At 34.8% G+C, this 22,144-nt stretch overlaps 1 long non-coding RNA gene across 1 annotated transcript; it reads left to right on the plus strand.

The window, feature by feature from the left end:
* The first annotated feature begins 6,275 nt into the window (after positions 1-6,275).
* LOC146915429 (uncharacterized) lies at positions 6,276-8,172 on the plus strand. The gene is made up of 2 exons (XR_015013331.1): positions 6,276-6,545; positions 7,912-8,172. It is a non-coding gene; the product is annotated as an uncharacterized LOC146915429 (long non-coding RNA).
* The last annotated feature ends 13,972 nt before the right edge of the window (positions 8,173-22,144 follow it).

Below are 22,144 nucleotides of genomic sequence, written 5' to 3' on the forward strand. Positions count from 1 at the left end.
GCTTGAGATCCATATTCAACAACAAATGGTCCAAAAGACCAATATCACAAGGGAGAGTTTATAACTATGATGATCTTCAAACAAAGGGAATAAATCTTACTGAAATCATAGAACCGTTTGGATGGAAAGATTTTTTGCAAATTGATGAAGTTTTCTATCCTAATGTTGTCAGAAGCTTTTACTTTATGGCAAAATCCTTCAAAGACAAAAGCCTCATTGTATCAAACCATAGTCACATAATTCTTGTAATCAAGGGAGAATTGCGAATTGGTACGTGAGTACCGAATTCGGGTACTTCGGCGTATTGGTACGCACAAACCAGCGAACCAAGCGTACCAAAGCATGGTTACCGCTGATTGGTTGAAAAAAGGTTTAGACTACAAAGTAAATATAAAATGAATCACCATGAGTTGAGGACTGAGTGAGAAGAACATGAACAAAGAGTGGAGAGTGAGAAACTTGGTAGAAGAAATTAGGTAAAAAAAATACTCCCTCCGTCCCTTAATGTAACCCCCCTTTGCATTTTTCACATTTCTTAAGAAAAGTTGTCAGTGTAATTAATGTGTCTGTTTTGTGTATTAATATTACCAAATTGTCCTTTGTTTGTATGTGTATTAAATTTGACTATTTATATTTCAAGACAAGTTAGTAGTATTAATTAGGGGTATGTTTAGGAAAAAAGTAATAAATGCATCTAGTAATTTGAAAAGGGGGTTACATTTAGGGACAAAAATAAAATCAAATGGGTGGTTACATTAAGGGACGGAGGGAGTAGTTTTTTTTATAGCTCACTATATTTATTTAGGTATTATTACTACTACGAACCGGAGCGTACCGAAGCTGTATACCCCTATACGTACCGAATTCTTCTCCTGTCGCGTACCGCGAACCCGTACCCGTACCGCGTACCGGAATGAACCGCGAATTATGTGACTATGTATCAAACCTTAACGAAATTGAGATTATTCTCACACCACAAGCTCTATCCGAAATCCTACTCATACCAAACCAAGGTATTGAATACTATGGAGAGAATTGGTATGATAAATTATTTCTCGAAATACTGTTTTGTCCAAACTCTTTGTCAAATACGATTCAAATCCAAAAAAGGAATTGTTTTTAGTAAATCTCAAAGATCAATTCAAAATACTGCATAACTTGTGTGTGTTTTGTCTTCTCCCTCGAAAAGGAAACAAACACAAAGTAACTGACACCGATGTTATGGTCCTATACCACATGCTTCATGGAATAAACATCAATCTTCCATTTCTGATTATTCATCATATGATTAATGCATTAGAAATCAACAGAAAACAATTCCTCGGTTCCATATTCTATGGTTCTGTCTAAAATTTTTAAAAAATTCAACATTCCACTAAATAATGAATCCTCATAAACAGGATATTCTGAGTTCAAATGCCAGAATGTAAGTCATACGAAGAGGAATGATAGCTATGGCACTTTGGAATTACAAAATGCATATCAACCTCCTATAGCTGCTAACAACGGTCTTAAAAGAAAAAAGGGAGGAACAAAATCTGCTCCTTACACTACTGAATGCAATTCAAATCGAGTCATCTCAAACACTTCATGATGAAATTCATGCAAATCACTCTACCAAACATTCACACACTACTTTCCTTTTGATCTCAGTATCTCTCAGAATTTTAACTCGCATATCCCTGGGAACACAAATTTTGAACAGGCTGTTCCAATTTTTCCATATGCTAGGTCTGGAGAAACTACTATAATGTCTCCACACTTTGGAGTTAATGCTGAAAGCTCCTCTGTGTTTGGCTCTGAATGTCTTGTAAATTTTATCAGAACACCAAAAGTTCTTCATGTGACAACAATAGACCCTTCAAAATTCCTTTCTTTGATGATTTACCCTCACTTCCATCCAACTTTGAATTACTTGAGAGTTTTCAATCAACTGGAAATTCAACATACGCGAACTTTCCGCCGCCTCCTCCAATCGGTTGAGCCACCTCCTACATGGCAATCTGAAGAAACTGACAAGATTGATATGATATGGTCTACGACATGCAATCTGTTATACTCTTTCACATCGCAAACTTGACTGACTGGATCATATCCGAGCTATGCCCTAGACTTGGGATAAAGCCTCCTGCACCTGTGTTTAACGCTTCGACCTCTCGCAATTCACAAGCTCACCCTTAGGATTTCGACATCCTACTTTCGGCTTTTAGGCTCCTTCCCACTTTTTAAATGAGCCAAAGGGGGAGATATACAAGGAATTAGGTAAATCACCCTTAAGCTAGCTGAAAGGCTTTTGCACCTTAAGTTTTTATATTTTATGTTCATGTTGTTATGTTTTATTTGTTTTATATTTTCTGTCTCTATTATGCAATCTAGTCTCTAATGACTGATTATCAAAACCTTTTGTTTTTTGTTGAACCATGTGTATATGTTCTAAACAAATCAAATATCAATGAAATATGCTTTGGTTCAAACAAAAATATACTGTATGATATTAGACTCTAAAATTGAGGGGGAGCTCTTTGATAAAACATTATACATAAAATATGAATCATCTTATAATTATAAGCTCATGACATTTTAACTCAATTTATAAGATTGTATTCCTTTTAGAAATAAAATTGAGGGGGAGCTTATTGATCTTATTTACACCAGAATTCTCAAAAATAAAAATCTAATTCAAATAGTTTGTTATCATAAAAAAGGGGGAGATTGCTGAAATAAAATTCAAAACCCCTATAAAAAGATTTAAAGATGATAAACATATTTAAATTATATTTTTATTAGGTTTTCCTTATTTGTGTATTTAAATTGTGTATTTGAGTGTTTTAGGCCCTGTTTGTTTCAGATTTTTTTGAAAAAAAATCAATTTTTTAACAAAAAAATCACTTTTTTCATTTTTGTAGTGTTTGTTTAAGATTTTTAAAAAATCCATTTTGTTGAAAAAATAATTTTTAGCCTCAAAATGAAAAGCTACTGTCTATTTTTTTATAAACACAAGGAATTCAAGTGTAAGAGTTTCAAATCTTAAAAAATGATTTTTATGTTAGTAAACAAACGAAATAGCTTTAGATTTTTTTTAGAAAATCTCTAAAAAAAATCTCTAGATTCTTTGAACCCAAAATCTATTTTTTTTAAAGCTGAAACAAACGCACCCTTAATTAAGTCACAGGTTAAAGCCATAAAATGGACACAAGGATCAATTGTAACTTGCAATTCAAGAAAGAAACACTAAAAGCTCATGCACGGCCATGCAAGAAAATTTAATGTATCATAATTCATAAATGGGAACATTCTATCAGTATGATAAAAGTATCGAAGAAAATATGAAGAAAGACCTTTTCTATATGGGACAATTAGAAATCAACAACACATGACAAAAGAGAGAGAGAGAGAGAGAAAAGGCACATGGTTTTGAATAAAACCACTTTAGAGCAAGGCAATTGGCGCATGCTAATGCACATGGCTTGCATCAAAACTAACCAGAACGTGGTTTTTTTGTCTACCATACTACTCCTAGATCAATCAAAAGAAAGAAAGCAAGCTTTACACATGAGAAGACAATGCATGCTAGCTGATTTGTACCCACACGTGAAGACAAGAAAAATATCTAAGGCTCGCACGTTTAATGCAAAAGGAAAGGCATCAAGGATAGTTCTTTCCAACACAATATGAAGCACTTCTTTGCCTATAAATACACATGCACACAACAAAGGAAAGATACCGAATTTTGAGAAGCAAAAGCACTGCATATCAAATACTCCAAAGCTCTCTTTTTGTTCCTCATTTAGATTACTAAAAATTGCTCTTTTGTTTTGAGCTCTTTTAGTAAAGCGCAAATAGTTTATTTGGTCCAAGTAAGAATTTATTTCTTATTGGATTGTAGAAGAAAAATTTAGCTTGTTGAAAACAAGTGTGTAAAAGAAAGGGTAAAATTACTCGTTTGTAAGAAAAATCAAGAAGACAAAAGAGGATTTGAGGTTAAGTTATAACTCAACTATCTAGTGGATAATCCCACACTTGTGTGGGGACTAGAAGTAGCCTAGTTTGGCTGAACAAGGATAAACTCTCGTGTGTGTTTTTTTTCCTCTCTCTCTCTCTCTCTCTCCCCTTATTTTTTTTGTTCATATTCACACACTTCACAACTATTATTGTTATTATTTATTAACTAACAAACTAATCGTGAATTAATAAATTGGAGAATTTTTATTGGCGAAATTTTAACAGTTCACAATTCAAACCCTCCCTTTCTTGTAAAAATATTTTACTTCAACCTTTACCAACAATCACTCAAAAACAAAGAGAAAAAGATTGAGATCCATTTTGCTTCCGAAGATGGTGATCATAATGGATATGGGGATATAGGCACTACTCATTTAGATGTTGGTGATTTCTTTGAATATCCAGAAGGGAAAATTGATCACCTTATCGGAGATGGAAGCGTCAAGAAATAGTTTATTTTATTTTCATAATACTATAAAGACTTGTGTCTAAGTTTTTTTAATTTCCGTTGTTATTAGTAATAAAGTTGTATGCCTTATTATGTCTTAATTTCCATTGTTATTAGAAACGTTTTTTTTCTTGTACATCGTTGTTATTAGAAACTTATTAAGTTTTATGCCTTATTAGTAAATTCATTTATCATTTAATGCTCTCTTTAAGTTTATGCTTATACTGCTTGTTTATCTATTTTGCTTTTATTTTTTATTTTTTGGATAGAATGAGTAGCTATAATAGCATGAATGGAGATATATGTCTCGTTGATAGTGCAACTACACATACAATTCTCAAGGATAAACAATATTTTTCTTATTTAGTTTCATGATTGGTGTCAGAACCCATTGTTATGTTTGAGTGTTGGCTAATGTTTTACTTCTGTTTCAGACTCTGATGTAATTATTGGCTATCTCCTTTGGCACACCTTGTGCTGGAGGGATAGCCTGTTGGTTTTAATATATCTCATTTTGATTTGTTCAAAAAAAATATTTTTTCTTAGTAAGGCAATAAGCCGATGTTAATACAATATCTGGCAATACAAAAATAATTGAAGGCTCTGGAAGAGCACAATTACATATTCATAATGCACTATATTCCTATCTCATAGAAACTTATTAAATTTCAAGGATATTCGTCTAAATGGATACCATCTAGAAACAAGAAATTAAGGAGGTAATGAATATCTTTGTATCAGAAAACATGTTTTGGAAAAAAACATGTGTGATCGAAAAATTACCTTCCTTTTCTTCGGGTTTGTACTACACTTATATAAGTACAATTGAAACACATGTAATTGTAAACCAGTATTTTATAAATTATGATAAATTTTGTACTTGCAAAAAGTACGGTAAGGGATTCTAGGGTTAAGAATCGTTTTGCTAGGGTTTAGACTGATGATTAGATGCCTTGAGAAAGCTCTCAAGAGTAGTATTTATAGTCTGCTATGGGCTTGGGTTTTGGTTGCTTGGCTCCCAAGCAACAGGGGTATTTGTGTATTTTAGGCGGTTTCTAGAGGTTTCTAGAAGCTTAGAAAGGTGGTGCCTCAAGGCGAGTGCGCTAGGGTCTCAGGAGCCCTTCTAGAGGGCGCCTAAGCCCTTCTGGAGGTCTTAGAGCCTTTCTGGAGGGCTTCTAAGCCTTTAGGAATATTATGACGGTTCATAGCCCCCCAAGCACGAGTGTAACACCCCAAAATTCTTATTCTTAAAAATGAATAATATTGTGATTAATTATCATTATAATGTATATCTTTGATATGATGTGATAATTTTCTACTTGTTTGCTTTTAGTGTTTGCGTAGTAATTTACTGAAGTTTAATGATAGTAATGCTATTTAAAATATTTTATTTATTGATTTATTATTCTAATTATTATAGAAAAATGATAGTAGTTTACTATGATTATTTTTGGGATGATATTAGTTATGAGTGAGTAAAATAAAATTAGTTATTATAGCATCTATCTAGGCTAGTAGCCTGTGACCATATTTATGGTAGATTATAAAATCATATCAAATTCTCTCTATGTGTGTTTGTGTTTGTGTGACAATTTTATGTGCTTGCTTCAATAGCTAATGAAAGTTATTATATTATTATGATATTATTTTAATATATGAATGTCAATTAAAATAGAAAGAGGAAAAGAATAAAAAAAAAAAAAAACGAGAGCCAAAGGGGTGAAGTGGTTGTCACGCTTCACCCAAACCAATGGTCCTTCATATTATATATAGACATAGAAGATCCTTGTATATGAAACCTATTTTTCCTTTCAACCGGTAGCGCCGCAATATAGCCCAATAGCTAGTATATATACTCTCATCCCATTAGGTTAAGAAGGGTAGCACAAAAACCTAATATTGAATCGCTTAGTCAGCCGTACCTGAGATGAGAGAACTCGCAGCACAATCCAAAACAATTTGTCACTTTAATCAAGAGTGGAAGGGAGATTAAGTGAAGAAAATTGGAACACGGTGTGATAGAGATACGACAGTCACTGCAGATGGGGCATGCTAATTGAGCTATCCAATTTCTTTCGGTGAATCTTCAATCAAGGTATGGGGTGAGAGAGAAGAGTTCGAGAGTGTAAATTAATTGAGATGAACGGGAAAGCCGTATTTCCCAAAGTTCATTCGGGGCTCACCGCGACGGTTGTAGCCCTTTGAGAGAATAATTAATTAATGTGCAAATTTAGATGTGGGAGGTTAAAAGAAAAATTAGAAACATTATTAAGGTGTTGCTTGATTTAAATTATGTGAATATGTGGTATTTGAAGTCATGGATAAATTTGTGGGTGCTTATGTTTGATTTGCTGCAACTATTTAGATTGATGACTTATTTAATGATTGATATAGATGTGATGTTATGTATTTGAATGTAATTATTGATATACCACATGTATATGATAACTATTGGAATATGATTATGTGTGATTTAAAGATGTGATATTCAATGATGTGCTTCTAAATGGTCATGTGTGAATGATATGTATTTTGCTAAATGTCTTTTTGATATTCTTAAATGTTGATTGACTATCATTTGATACTGTTATATTATGATGTTGATATGCTATGAATTAATATGTGTTGTTTAATGCTGTTGATCATTTAAAAGTTTGAAGTTGCATGAGTCGGTCTAAGTTGCAAGAATTAAGAAGTTGTCCATGATTATGGAATTGTATAAGATATTCAAGTTGTTGTCTAAGTTGTAGGAAGATTGAGTCCATTGCATACTCATTAAAGATGGGGGCTTTAGGCCCGGCAGCTTTATGCTCAAACTATGTTGGGGGCTTTAGGCCCAGCAGCTTTATGCTCAAACTATGTTGGGGGCTTTAGGCCCGGCAGCTTTATGCTCAAATACGTTGGGGGCTTTAAGCCCGGCAGCTTTATGCTCACTTGTTGAAGAGCCTAATTACGCTCATATATGTTGTTGAATGGTACCACATGCATTTGCATATCAAGAAGTTTCACGATGATTTAAGTGTTAAGTTGTTAAGAGTGCATTGTCAAGTTGAGTCGTGTTGTCGAGTCAAGTTGTTAAGTTGTGATGTTTTAACGAATTACTTTGTGATGTCTATTAATGTAATTGTGTGAGACGATGAAGGTGATTATTTGTTGATGTTCTTATGAAGATGGTTATTGGTGACTACATGTGTTGTGACTAGTTGGAATTGAATTGTGACATTGTGTTTGTGAAGTTTTTTTTTTGGGTTCTTAAGTTGTAATGATATTTTCTACTAATATAGATTGAGATGATATAGTATATTCTTCAAGGTTCTGAATATTATGTTTGTGATGTGAAACAACTTTGACTTAATTGCTTACGTGTTCTTCTCATTTTTTTTATACTATTACATGTTCTCGGAACTCACCCCTTCGTTGTTTGTGTTTGCTGGCTTGGCCCTGCGGTTGCGAAACCGTAGTTATATAGGTTATGAGTCTTGGAGTCAAGTGCATGTCTTTCGTGAGGACTTGTCTTGTGTCGTCGGTTATTTTGGGGAAAAGCACCGCTCTGATAGTGACACGGAAAAAGGGATATGCTTACTTATTTAATTTTGTGCAAGAAAACCATTGTCTATGATGTAAAATGAAATATTTTCAAAAGAAAAAGATTCGATGTTATTATTACTATAATTTTTAATGAAGTGAAATATGAATTATGTTTATTATGAGTCAATGTGATATCCTAGATTTTGTGGAACAATTCCTATATCATTAGAGAAGTTTTTATTTGACACTTTCTGCTGCGAATCAAACTCTATTTTTAATTAAATAATAGCAATAATTATTCTTGGGATTTAGGGTGTCACAACGAGTCTTGGGACAAGGCGAAGTGATGACAACATGGGACTGGACCTTCTGGAAGTCATTAAGTCTTTAGGAAGGTATTGACGGTTCACAACCCCCCAAGCACGAGTCTTGGGACAAGGCGAAGTGTTTGAATTGCTTAACGCTTTGCCTTTGGGCGTTGTCGCCCGAACTTGGAGAAACCCCCTATAGGGTGATTTTACGTTTTCTTCGACGACCTCTAGGGAGTACCTATTCGAATTGTTTTATAGGTTGACCACTCACAGCCCCCTCAGCACGAGTCTTTGAACAAGGCGAAGTGGTTTGTATCGTCGTGACGAGTTTACTTTATTATGGCGACTCCTCATCAAATCTGCGTCGGTTTTGTTTGCTGGATTCGTTTTGGAGATTTACATAAACGATTTTATTATTGTTGATGCTTCGGCGATTTGCAACAATTTGAATTTGTCGTGCTTATTTTCTCGTATGCTCCGGTAACTGTGTGAGCTCAGATTGTCAACATTTGTCGTGATGTCCCGACGACTTTTGTCGGTTGATCTTCATTTGTTTGGCGACTTCAGTTAGTCGAACCCCGCCAGAGCCCTTCCAGGGTTGACGTTTAGGGTGGTCGCATCAGGTTTACTTCTTTGGCGACTTCAGTTAGTCGAACCCCGTCAGAGGCCCTTCAGTCGAACCCCGTCAGAGCCCTTCCAGGGTTGACGTTTTAGGGTGGTCGCATAAAGTTTATTTCTTGGCGTCTTCAGTCAGTCGAACCCCACCAGAGCCCTTCCAGTGTTGACGTTTAGGGTGGTCGCATAAAGGAATGTTTTTTGGCGAGTTCAATTAGTCGAACCCCGCCAGAGCCCCTTATAGAGGTTGGCGTTTAGGGTGCTCGCAGCGATTTCAATTAGTCGAACCCCGTCAGAGCCTTTTGACGTTTAGGGTGATCGCATAATGTTAATTTGATGTGCAGGGCGCCTTGTTGTTTTGTAGATTCCCGTGGATATTGTAGTAGCACCTAAACAAAATAACAAACAGAAAATTGCAAAGTATTTTTTAGGAAGTAGGGTGCCTTGTTGTTTTGTAGATTCCCGTGGATATTGTAGTAGCACCTGAACAAAATAACAAACAGAAAATTGCAAAGTATTTTTTAGGAAGTAGGGTTCCTTGTTAGAAACCTGCAAAACAAATCTCAAAGGTCGAGAAAGGTTAGAATAACTCCGTGTTTCATCTTCAAGCTCTAAATTGTGAGATCATTGCTTTCTATATTTCATTTTGGCGTGTTATTTGGCGAGTTCTTCTTTTTTGTTTAATCTCGCCCTTGGCGGGCTTGTTTGCCTTCCAAACTTTATTCATCTGAAATATAATGTTACTTCCAAACTTCCAAAGTAAATAAATGAATAAAAGAGTATTAATCATCCTTAATCATATTCAAAGGGAACTATTTAATCTCTGTCTACCTCCTATTTAGCTTGCCTATATTTTCTACTCTTCTTCTCTTCTTCATCCTTCTATTTAATTGGGAATAAATATCTTATTCAATTTTACTCTTTTTGGTTCTCCTACTAACTCGGGACTATTTTCCCCATTAACTTATCATTCTCTTTATTAAATCCGAACTGTAACACCCCGTTTTCCCAACATGAAGATTTCATTTAAAATCAGAGTATTTTGATCACAACGGAATGTCACATACTTCAATTAAATCATAAAATGGATAATAATAATTATCCTTCAAATTCAACATCATGAAAAAATCTTAAACTATTGCAGCGGAAAATAGTTCAACATTTAAAAGTCTTGGCACGCAGGCCTTATTGAAAAATCTCATAAGTTAGTTCATAAAAGAGACACGTAAGGAATAGAAGTAAAAGCAAGCCCCCATCCCGTTACGTATCAGAGCACCTAGACACCAACTGAGAGTCCACTCATGAACGCCTCTAATCTTTATTACCTGCACATTACCCACGGTCGAGGCAACATATACGCAGAAGGGGTGAGATTTCATAATCAATACATTAAGCATATAATCCAATAAAATGCATTTAACAACTTAAACATTAATAACATATCAACAATTAACAATTAGCATAATTTTTCATTACATAACAAATACAATCATCAATACCATTACTAATTCTCATCACAAATCATAATCAACTTAACACTCAACTTGACGACACAACTCATCCTTGACCATGCAACTCTATCAACTCGACAACATCTTGACAACTTAAACATCATGAACCTCTTGATATGCAAATGCATTTGGTACCAATACAGAGCATCAAGCTCCCAACCAACTTATATGAGCGTAATTAGGCTCTTCAGGGCATCAAGCCCCCAACATAAAAAGCTCCAGGGCATCAAGCCCTCACCAATCATGTGAATGACTAAGCATTCCAGGGCATCAAGCCCTCAACCAACTTATATGAGTATGCAATGGACTCAACTTCCAACAACTTAGACAACGACGTGTACAACTCATACGACTCATAATCATGGACAACTTCTTAAATTCCAACAACATAGACCGACTCATGCAACCTCAAGACACTAACAGTCGACAACAGAAAACAGCAGCAACATACAACAATTAACAACGCTTGAATGTGTTAACATTCACATAAGGAATTAATTACATCAATATAAATATCATAAAACATCATTATAGCATTCATGCAGCAACACTTCTAATTTTCAGTCACCATAACAGACTTCTGGAGCTTATGAAAGCATCCTAAACAGCTCTCTAACTTACTTCTAAGGTCATCTCAAGACTACACGTGCGAAAGGATCGCATCGGGACAATTTTGGGCAACTAACAGCTTAACTCGCAGTGGCGAGTAACTTCACTCGCACTGGCGAGCAAAGTGTGCATTCTGGGTTCCTACGTATTTACTCGCAGTGGCGAGTTATTCTGCTCGCAGTTGCGAGCTCACAGGTCACTCGCAGTTGCGAGTTGCATTGCTCGCAGTTGCGAGTTCTGGGTTCTAGCTCGCAGATGCGAGTGTTCTTGCTCGCAGGTGCGAGCGATGAATGTCAGTACGGCCAGAAACCTAAAAATCACAACTTTTCACCTATATTCATGATTCCTTCATCCAAATAGCATCTAATTATCATCTTAAGTCATATCTAAGGTCTGTATACTAATTTTGCATCAATCTAACATCTGTTCTTGATTTATTCATCAAAATTGATCCTAAACCTAATTCTCAATTCTCACCAAAACTTAACCTAATCATGCTAAATTCATCCTATAGAATTATACCCTTAATAATATTGAAAATTAGTCTCACCCTTACCTGGTTATGATGAAATCGCAGCTCTCCCTCTGGTTCTCCTCTTTTCTGACTTTTCTCCCTTTTTCTCCAAAAACGTACGTATTATGTTTTCTAACTTTTGTTGTCTATTTATCTCTCCTAATTACTCTTATCACTACTAATTGCTCATCTCACAACACAGCCCAATTTTTAATATTTTTATTTTATTTATCAAATATTTAATAATAAAATAAGTCATAACAACATAACAACTTCACCACAACAAAATATCCCTCATAATTCAGTTATAAATCATATAACCCATTCAACTTCATAAATCATAAAATTCACACATATCAGTCATGAAAATCACGTAAATCACATATATAAATATATTTTTAAACTCACATTACATAATTATTCAGAACACATAAATCATATAAATATATTCTAAACTCACATCACATATATAATCACACCATATCACATAATCATCCACATCATATAAATCACATAAAATCACACCACATCATATAAATCATATAAAATCATATAAATATACACATCACATCACATAATTCATATAAATATATATAAATATATTTCTAGGCTCAATAAATAAACCAAATAAATCAAGTAACAAAGAATAAATCAAATAATTAAAAAAGTGGGCGTTACAACTAACTCGCTCACTCCCCTCTTTTATACTCCTTCTTTTCATCCCTCTAACTTGAATTTTAACTTGCTTGGTACTTGATTTTGTATGTCTTTGTTTCCTCCCATAAAGTTGGAACTAAGTCTTCTGCTCATCTTCATTCTTCTAAAGTGAGATTAAATGTCTTATGCAATTTTTCACTCTTTTTTTGTTCTTCTACTAACTCATGACTATCTCGCCCGTTAACTTACCATGTTCCTATTACATCTGAACTAACTTACTCTCTCCGTTATTCTTTATGTCTTTACTTCATCCTATGAAGTTGGAACTATGTTCTCTGCTCAACTTTATTCTTCTATATGGGTCTGGTGCTAATTAATCTATTATGTCTATTTTTACTAAACAGTTATTCAGTTCGCAAAGTAAATGGTACATAGGAGAGGTTCCCAGGAAAGAGAGGTGGGTCACTTGGACCTCTTAAATACCAAAGCTTTCCTTGCCAGAATCTCTCATATGTGACCTTTAACAATACTACACTTCACTTCTGCCACGGGGTACCTAGAGTGGTTAAATAATTTTCTTAATAACAGAGTTTGTTTTATAATAGAATATGATCATAGTTGGAATGTCCTATTTCTTTTCATACTAAAGAGGACTAGCTCGCCTACTTACGAAATTGGGACTAGCTCGCCTATTCCTATTAGCTAGAGTGGAACTAATCCGCCCATTCCCGATTGTTGTTTGTTGTTGTTGTTGTGGATGTGGCTTTGTCATTTGTCTTGTGAACTGGATGTTGGTAAAACTGATTGTATATCTCCTCAAAGTATATTGGACAATAAATTTTCTTTAAATCAAATAGCATATTTTCTTAAAATATATTAGGCAATAAATTTTATCCAAATAATATATTTTCGATAAATTTTATCCAAATAATATATTTTCGATAAATTTTATTCAAATCAAAGCATATATTTTCTCAAAATCTTGGCCGATAAATTCTATTCAAATAATATATTTTCTCAACAAATATAGAACCTGATATTCCTTTGAAAGAGAATTGCTTCAAGGTGGGAGAATCGCTTCGAGAGAGTATGTCGTCGTCTAGAATTTGAGGCCTGATATTGGTTTGATCTTCCTGGGCCATCATCTTTTCGAGATCGCCGCTAGGTTCAGGGGCGTTTTGTGTAGCTTCAAATTCGGCCGATCCTTTGAAATTGAATGACAATAGTTTCCTGCTTTCCTATAACCGTTGTCTATGGCGTTGTTGCTCACAAGGATCTATGATGGTGATGATGATGAATTGATCTCCTTGTTGGTTGTTGGTTGGATCTTTCATAGCTAAATAGATCCAAAGTATGTATGTCCTCCATTTTCGTGTGATCCTGTTCCAGTACCCTTACGTGTTTGGCCAGCAGATCCTAGATGAAGGAAAATATTAGTCTTATAAATATCGTAAGAGCCATATCAATTAGTTATGGAATATCCTGAAAACGCTACATAGTTGGCGGCGTAATTAAATATTGACTGGTGTACATGGATTCATGCCATATGCATATTACTTGTAATAAAAGTCATAAAAGGGATTAAGAGAGTTTAGTCACACAACTTTATTTATTTATTCTTTTTTTATAATGCTGGGATGATTCACATTCTACGTGATCATGATACACCAACTAATTGTTCTATAACATATTTAAATTTGGTCAAATATAAGCTTATTAACAGGTGTTGAATTTGTGGGGAAAACTAGCAATCATCAAAACTTATAATCCATTATTCCATTAACAGGTGGACTTATGGAATCAAGAAAAAAGAGACAAATATATAGTAAAACTATATACAAAAACATCTTCTACTGTATATCTGAATAAACCGATACAAAATTAAATAACAAATAATAGTACTAGGACAATCATGAAGCCGATGCATACTAATTATGAAGCTTTTTTCAAACATTAAAAAACGATAATCATGATACCAATCCTTTGAAACCGACAAATACGAGGGAAAACTTATCTGATTTTTGAGTTTTACGCCTTGGGATTGAACTTGCGGCTTTCTTTCTAGCAGTGGCAGCAGTACTTGTTCTTTGAGTGCAGCCCCTTCAGCGGATTTCCATTGATGAAATCGATTGAAGTTTCCAGCGGCGATGTCCAGCAAAGTCAACTTTGAATTTTCATCACCAAGACGGCGTCGTGATCGGATGAGTCAGTCATCGTGGCGATTGAGAAAGTGGGGTTTCCAAATCGCGATGAAGGATGCGATTCAGATTTTGTGTTTAGGTTTCCAAATCACGATTTGCTATTCAAAAAAAAAAGTGGTCAAGGTTAGTTTTACCTCTTCCCACAAACGGCGCCAACTGTACTTGCAAAAAGTACGGTAAGGGATTATAGGGTTAAGAATCGTTTTGCTAGGGTTTAGACTGATGATTAGATGCCTTGAGAAAGCTCTCAAGAGTAGTATTTATAGTCTGCTATGGGCTTGGGTTTTGGTTGCTTGGTTCCCAAGCAACATGGGTATTTGTGTATTTTAGGCGGTTTCTAGAGGTTTCTAGAAGCTTAGAAAGGCGGTGCCTCAAGGCGAGTGCGCTAGGGTCTCAGGAGCCCTTCTAGAGGGCGCCTGAGCCCTTCTGGAGGTCTTAGAGCCTTTCTGGAGGGCTTCTAAGCCTTTAGGAATATTATGACGGTTCACAGCCCCCCAAGCACGAGTCTTGGGACAAGGCGAAGATATGACAACATGGGACTGGACCTTCCGGAAGTCATTAAGTCTTTAGGAAGGTATTGACGGTTCAAATTTATAGTTTGGCATGACCGATTAGGTCATCCCGGGTCTATAATGATGCGAAAAATAATTGAAAATTCATGTAGTCATTAATTGAAAAATCAGAAGATTCTTCAATCTAATAAATTCTCATGCACCTCTTGTTCACAAGGGAAGTTGATTATTCGGCCATCATCGACAAAAATTGAAAGTGAAACTCGAATTTTTTTAGAACGTATACATGGTGATCTTTGTGGGCCAATACACCCACCATGTGGACCATTTAGATATTTTATGGTATTAATTGATGCATTAACTAGATGGTCACATGTTTGTTTATTATCAACTTGCAATCAGACATTTGCGAGATTGCTAACTTAACTAATTCGAACAATAGCCTACTTCCCTGATTATCCTATCAAGAAAATATGTCTTGATAATGCTTCTGAATTTTCATCTAAAGGTTTTAATGAGTATTGTGTGTCTATTGGAATTCACATTGAACATCCTGCATCACATGTTCATACACAAAATGGACTTGTAGAATCATTTATTAAGGGTATAAAGTTAATTGCAAGACCACTTCTAATGGGAAGCAAACTCCCAATTTTCACTTGGGGACATGCAATTCTGTATGCCGCAACATTGATTCGCATCAGGCCAACTAGTTATCACAAATCTTCCCATTTGAAATTGGTTTATGGTTAATAACCTAATATTTCCCATATATGAATTTTGGATGTGCGATGTATGTTCCTATTCCTCCACCACAATGCACTAAGATGGGTCCTCAAAGAAGGTTGGGAATATATGTTCGATATGAGTCTCCATCTATTATAAAGTATCTCAAACCAACAACAACAGATTTATTTACAACTCGATTTGTTGATTGTCATTTTGATGAATCAAATTTCCCAATATTAGGGGGAGATAACACACAGCTGAAAAAAGATATCAGTTAGAATTAATATTCATTGTCTCATCTAGACCCTCAAACTTAACAGTGTGAACATGAAGTTCAAAAGATAATTCATTTGCAAGGATTGACAAACCAATTACCAAATGCATTCATTGATCCAAAAAGTGTTACTAAATCGTATATATATCAGATGCTAATGCTCCAATAAAAATGGATGTCCCTATTGGACAATCTAATATGGGAAATGAGTCTCAACCGCGCATGAAGCGTGGTAGACCAATCGGTTCCAAAGATGAAAATCCTCGAATAAGAAAGGGAGCTAAAAGTAAAGATGACCCAAATGAGGGTATGGAAATTCAAAAAGATTCTTATGACATAATTGATATTTCAGTTCCAGAAGAAACTGGTCAAGTACGTGAAATTCACGAAAATAAAGAGATCTTGATAAATTATGTCACAAATGGAATACAACGGAACTGACGTGAAATCAATGTTGATGATATTTTTGCGTATAATATAACGCTAAGCGTGATAAATGATAACGAGGATCATGAACCAAGGACTATTCAAGATTGTAAACAAAGCGAGAATTGGCCAAAATGAAAAGATGCAATTGAAGCAAAATTAAACTCGCTTAACAAGAGAAATGTCTTTAGACCTGTTGTTTGAACACCTAAAGGCGTAAAGCCAGTTGGATATAAATGGGTTTTTGTGAGAAAACGAAACGAGAATGGTGAATTTTCTAGGTACAAAGCAAGACTCGTTGCTCATGGATTTTCACAAAGACCCATAATTGATTTTGTTGAGACATATTCACCTATAGTTGATGCAACTACTTTTCGATACTTAGTTAGCCTTATAGCACATGAAGGGATGAATTGACACATGATGGATGTTGTCACATCCTACTTGTATGACTCTTTTGATAGTGACATTTTCATGAAGTTCCTTGAAGGATATAATTTGCCTGACTACTCCATAATATCTAAGTGCAATAGGAGCACTAATGTATCTTGCTAATTATATGCGTCTTGATATATCATTTTCTATCAATCTATTATCAAGGTATATAGCTCTTCACCTACTCGAAGGCATTGGAACGGGGTCAAACAATGTGGGTAGTACGATTCTTCCTCTTTATGTTAGCCTAGCCTATAGACCTTTATTAAGGTATTTTTCACCATATTAGGTATCTTCCTGGTTGAATTGATCATGAATAGTATGACACTGACTCAGCTTATATGTTGATCCGGGAGAAGTCTCTTCTGAAAGCACCTATTGCTCGACTGGATTCTCATTCTGAACCTAAGACCCAAGAGAAAGAATCCCTTGTTTCTAGGATCTAGAAATCGAATCGGCATAGTTTTGGGAATGTATGCATCTCTTTATCAATAGGTACCTAAGCCGGCCGAAAGAGTTTATTTAGGAATCTTTCCTCATAGGGGTCTGTTACTCGCGCCTAAGCTGATGCCTGGAATGGCTGTAGTGGGATCTTTATAGAACATGGTTTCGACATCACCCAGAAGGTGCCTAAAACTATCATTTTGACAGCAGAAGTACATCCAGATTGTCAAAGTTCCATTCTCCGGTGCCCAATTCCTACCTTTTGCTTGGTGATTTTACTTTTGATTGAGGAACATAAATAACACTATACTTTTGAGCCACCTATCGAGTTCTCTACCTTCGAGGTCCAATGGATATGGGTTTATTTTATCCCAAATACTCAAACTAGAGTTAATTGCTTATGCATATGTAGGTTTTTGGTCAGATTCTCATAATGGTAAATCACAAACAAGTTACTTATTTACAAGTGGAGATGCAACCATTTCTTGGAGATATGTAAAATAGATCATAACAACAACGCGATCAAATCATGCAGAACTGTTATCAAAGATAGAAAATTTACAATATGCATATAAATAATAAAATATTTGATAGAAACACTAAATTAATGTTTATATTTTGAAAATAGTGATGAGTTTTCAACATTTTATCATATCGATTTTCTCATAACCGTACATAAAAATTTGCTTATACAAATATAATAACATAAGTTACCCTCAATGAGCAATGCAAATATTTAACGATGTTTTGCGTATCAAATAAAAAATATTTAATAAAAATACTATATTAATGTTGATATTTTGAAAATAGTCATAAAAAATTTATCATATCGATTTTCTAATATCGATACATAAAAATTTGCTTATGTAAATATAAGCACATAAATTGCCCTCAACAAGTGATGCAAATATTTAATGGTGTTTTGCTTGTAAAATAATAAATATTTAAAAGAAACACTAGTTGATATTTTGTAAATAAGTCGTGAGTTTTCAAAATTTTATCATATCAATTTTTTCATATCCATGCATAAAAATTTGCTTTTGCAAATCGATATGTCCGGTGAGATCAGATAGTTCGTTGTGGTGAAGCTCTGAGATCGGCAGTTGCTGTCATAATGGTTCACTGTGCTCCAGTGAGAGAAAGAGCAAGCTTTATCGTCAGAGGAGAATTGTAGCTCCAGGTACATTAGCACTTCAATGCTCACATCAGTGTATGAAAGAAGTGGAAAAGTGTGTGAAAAGGGGTGAAAAATGAATGTGTACATGAACGTGACTCAACGTCACGCTTATATAGCCATGGAGAGCGTTAACCGCCTCCGGATTTTGCGGCACCAATCTTGGAGTCTGGTATAGATGATATGAACGACAAGGATAGGACATAGTACGCTCTTGTGCAAGACATGCACATGACTTATCATTCAGCGTTGCGGTGTTTCTCCGTGAGATGCTAGGCTAACTATAAACTTATTTATGGAAATAATAAATGGAGATATTGTTTTCTGATTTATTTTGGTCTGTGAGGGACGAAGGATAGGGTGACACTCATGTAGAATATTTGGGTGTGGCCAATAGTAAATACAGAAGGGGTGGATCCAAGTTTGCGAAGTGAAGCCTAAATCATTCCTCAACTCACCTAGCCAAATTATTATTTCCACCCATATTAGTAAATTAAATAATAGTAGTTTTCACTTTTAATTTAATTAGATAAAATACTTTAAAAGTGATTCCAATAAATAGAATAGAGAAACGTAGATTATAATAATCTTTTTTGAACAAATAGATTATATGAAATCTATTTTTTACATTGGATGATACATTAGCCAATTCAAATGAAAGGGAGTCTTTGATGGTCTCCAAATTGCTAGAGATAGAGGTTTTTCGAAGGTTGAGTTGCACATTGATTCGAGTGTAGTGGCGTACACCCTGCAGACAACTAAGGATGGAAGGGTTGTTGGTTGGCGTCTCATCCAAGAAATTCGTCGATTGCTTACTCTGGAGTGGGAAGTGAAGATTTGTCATATCGTGAGGCGAATTCGTGTGCAGACGCTCTTACAAACATGGGTTGTGAGCATGCGCCGGGGTTGCGTGTGCATGAGCAGTGCCCAGATAGGCTTAGTTCTCTGGTGTTAGCTGATGTTATGGGATAACGACCCCTAGATTCGTCTCTATTTAGTTTTCTCTTTTCTCGGGCTTAGGTCTCTTTGTTTCCCAAAAAAAAAAAAATCAAATGAAAACTAAATTGACATTGACGAATGAAAAGAAGCAGGATACTTCCATACAAACCACATTCCACAAACGAAATTATTACACTTATCCTACAATGTGTTTCATACAAACATGAGAAATAAAATTAAAAATAAACATAAACCGATGTCAACTATAAAAGGTGAAAATCCAAAGGAATCAAGAAGATGCAGCCTGAAAGCTATCAACAAGAATAAGAAAATCGATGTCACCCATAATAGCAGAAAATGCAAAAGGCAGCCCTCAGAACATTTGCAATTCGATGCCACAAAGATACCAAGCCAGTTGAAAAAAAAACCGATGCCACAAGTAATTACAGCAACATTTCCTCTCAAAAAGAAATTAATTGCAACAATTGGTGTAAACATCATTTTGTTCATCAAGTCACAAAACAAAGAGAAATTCAATGTGTTCTATTCCCCACAAATGGTGGCTATTTATCATACGAATAGTACAAGCTCTGTGTAACTAATTCATAGTGTCAAGGGAGCGATTCTACTGGTTCCTAATATCAAGGCAATGTTTAATTCAAAACTAAACACCTCATATACATTTTTTTTTTTTAAGGAAAACACCTCATATATATATAAGTTTTTTCCTCTGTAAAATAGGTCATTTCCGGTTTACTTCCTAAAGAAATTTTTGGTTTGGAATTCGTCCTTGTAAATTTTATTTTATTTTGTTATGGACCTTCATGGCAAGGAAATTTCATTTTACCCCTGTAATTTGAGAAAATTTTAATTTACCCCCTAGTAATTTGAGTAAATTTTGGTTTACCCCCTGCCAGATCATCGATTTTGTATAGTCAGATGGCCTAGGGGGTATTCCGGAAAGAAAAAAAAGGACGAATTCGAAACCGAAAAATTTCTTAGGGAGGTAAATCGAAAATGATCTATTTTACAGGGAAAAACACTATATTAACCCTTTAATTTATTTGCTTTTATTTATTTTAATAAGTTTAGTTAGTTGTTTAGTAGAAACGACAATTCATGTGAAGGCGATCTTATTTATCACTTGAAAACGGTTTAGTGCACTTGTCGCATTTTCTTGAAACTTGGTATATTTTTCTTCTACATTTCTCTTTTCCTCGTCAACCTTTTTCTTTTCTTCCTTCGATTAATTAAGAGCACTATGTGATTCCTTCAGTTTCCCCTCTAGCGATGTGATCTTGTCTTTAGACACCTTAGATTCACTTTCAAATCTCTTCTTCAAATTATCATTTTCCTTTTTTAAATTTTTCTCACGAGCTTGGGCAACAAAAAATTTAGCTTCCATCATCTCTCACATTTTTAATTGTACATTACATAACACGGTTACTCATTTCTTTCGTTTACTCGTATTTTTGTGCTTGCGATTTATGCAGACATTCCACATGAAGTAAGTGAAGATTAGAGGACACTTCTCTATGCGATATTGATGCTTGGAGATTTCTGTGTTGTTAGAATACTTTATTGGTCTAGTGCTTGGAGATTTATTGTTGGGAATTGTGTTACAACACTTTTATTATTATGTTAATTTATTTTCCTTAGAACCTCCTTACTTGATTTATTTTTAATTGTTTTTTGGACAATTTCACGTGGTTGAGGGAATTGATCATTTTAAAGTTATTTGTGAATGTGTCCGTAATATTGTAAGCCTAAATGTATGTGTAAGTGAAACGGTTTTAATAAGTCCCTATTTATGCAAGGGCAAGATAGCCCTTTAAATGTCTTTCAAATTATGATTTTAAAGTGTAATAACACACAAAATACACTGTTTAATAACTTATTTTTCATTTGTTTTAGGGTCATTTGTCGTGTTTTGCATGGTATCTGCTGGTAAAAAGTTGAAGAAAAAAAAAAGGCATGACCAACCCAACAATGACGGAGGTCAACCGTTTAAGGCTTTTTTGCTAAAAAAAATTAGACTATAAAAACACAGATATTCAGTTGTATTTTACCCTAGCTACCGTAATTTACACTACAAGAATTCCTCAATATACTAGCCAATTTAAAATTGCATTACTGGGGGATTTAGACCCTCAGTAATTACTGGCGGAATAAATCTCCAATAACATCAAAAAAACCCTCAGTAAAGTTACGGACGGAAAAAACCCTCAATAATTCCATGACTTACATTACTGACGGATAAATCCGTCAATAATGAACCATCGAATTATTACTGGCGGAAGTGATCCGCCAATAACGTAAACAACATGACTTTGTTTTACTGAGGGCTATACATCCGTCAGTAATTTTATAATGAATTAAATAGTCCGCCAGTAATGCAAAGTAATCCGCCAGTAATACTGTCATTTAATATTCCGCCAGTAACGAATAAAATCCGCCAGTAAGTAAAGCATACAATCCGCCAGTAGTCCCCCTTATCCGCCAGTAATGGTCGGTGGCCCCATCCGCCAGTACTGATACCAAATCCGCCAGTAATGTTATGCAGTCTGAATTTTTTTTTGCCGAATGTATACTCCTTCTCAGCTCTCAATCTCTCATTCACAACAAACATTTTCTTTCTTCCTTCCAAAAAAAACAACCATTATCTTTCTAAAACAATTTTCTACCATCTACTAAATTTCTTCAAGGTTTTTCTACACAATTCTTTTTCTCATCAAGGTAAAGACTTATATTTTTTATTAATGTTAGATGTATTGAATTTATTTTCTTAATTATTTTGATATTGATAGATTTTAAA

The sequence above is a fragment of the Medicago sativa genome, chromosome 6 (genome assembly GCF_051527215.1).
Source record: "Medicago sativa cultivar Bolivia chromosome 6, Bolivia_mono, whole genome shotgun sequence".
Lineage (NCBI taxonomy): Eukaryota > Viridiplantae > Streptophyta > Magnoliopsida > Fabales > Fabaceae > Medicago > Medicago sativa.